Below are 963 nucleotides of genomic sequence, written 5' to 3'. Positions count from 1 at the left end.
TATTGTTAATATTATTGTTATTGTTATTGTTGTTATTATTGTTAATATTATTGTTATTAATAATAATAATAATATTATTGTTATTGTTATTATTGTTAATATTATTGTTATTGTTATTATTGTTAATATTATTGTTATTGTTATTATTATTGTTGTTATTTAAGCACCATGAACAGGAAAACAGCAAGAAATCAAAGCTGAGGCCAGAAATAATTTCCCTTTTCGACTCAATTTAATTATCAACAGTCACCTCGAGGTTCTTCATACTGTACAGACCCTACAATCAGTCAGAGACACACTTTGACTGAGCACTTGGTGGCAGTGGGAAGGAAAAACTCACTTTTAACAGAAAGAAACCTCCGGCAGAACCAGGCTCAGGGAGCGATGGTGCCAAATATCAGATTTGTTTATCGATTTCTGCTTGTTTCAAACTGAACCCAGAGAAAAGCTCAGCTTTGACGAGCTCGGCTCTGCTTTAGAAACTCAACTGAAAACTGTAAGAACCATCAGTGATTCTATGAATGCCTGTAAGACAAACGCCATCATGGCTCCAAAGGTGTGAGCACTGAGTGGGATCTGAGCAGAGAGCATGGGGGAATTCACCGAGGTCTTACGTGTATGCTGATGGTGCTGTGTTACTGTTAGTTTTATAATGAATCCTCTCTGAACGTGTATTAAAGCGTCGCCCTAAATTAGTTTTCTTCTTTAAGGGGCGACCGTGGCTCAGGGGGTTGGGAAGCGTATCTGTAACCGCAAGGTCACCAGTTCGATCCCTGGGCTCTCTGTCCTGGTCGTTGTGTCCTTGGGCAAGACACTTTACCCTACTTGCCTACTGGTGTTGGCCACAGGGGCCGATGACGCGATATAGCAGCCTCGCTTCTGTCAGTCTGCCCCAGGGCAGCTGTGGCTACAACCTTTAGTTGCCTCCACCAGTGTGTGAATGCGAGAGTGAATGAATAGTGG

Source organism: Pundamilia nyererei, unplaced genomic scaffold (genome assembly GCF_000239375.1).
Source record: "Pundamilia nyererei isolate P.nyererei 1_Seehausen unplaced genomic scaffold, PunNye1.0 scaffold00154, whole genome shotgun sequence".
Classification (NCBI taxonomy): domain Eukaryota; kingdom Metazoa; phylum Chordata; class Actinopteri; order Cichliformes; family Cichlidae; genus Pundamilia; species Pundamilia nyererei.
The sequence above is the reverse complement of the archived record's forward strand: the minus strand, read 5'-3'. Positions refer to the sequence as shown.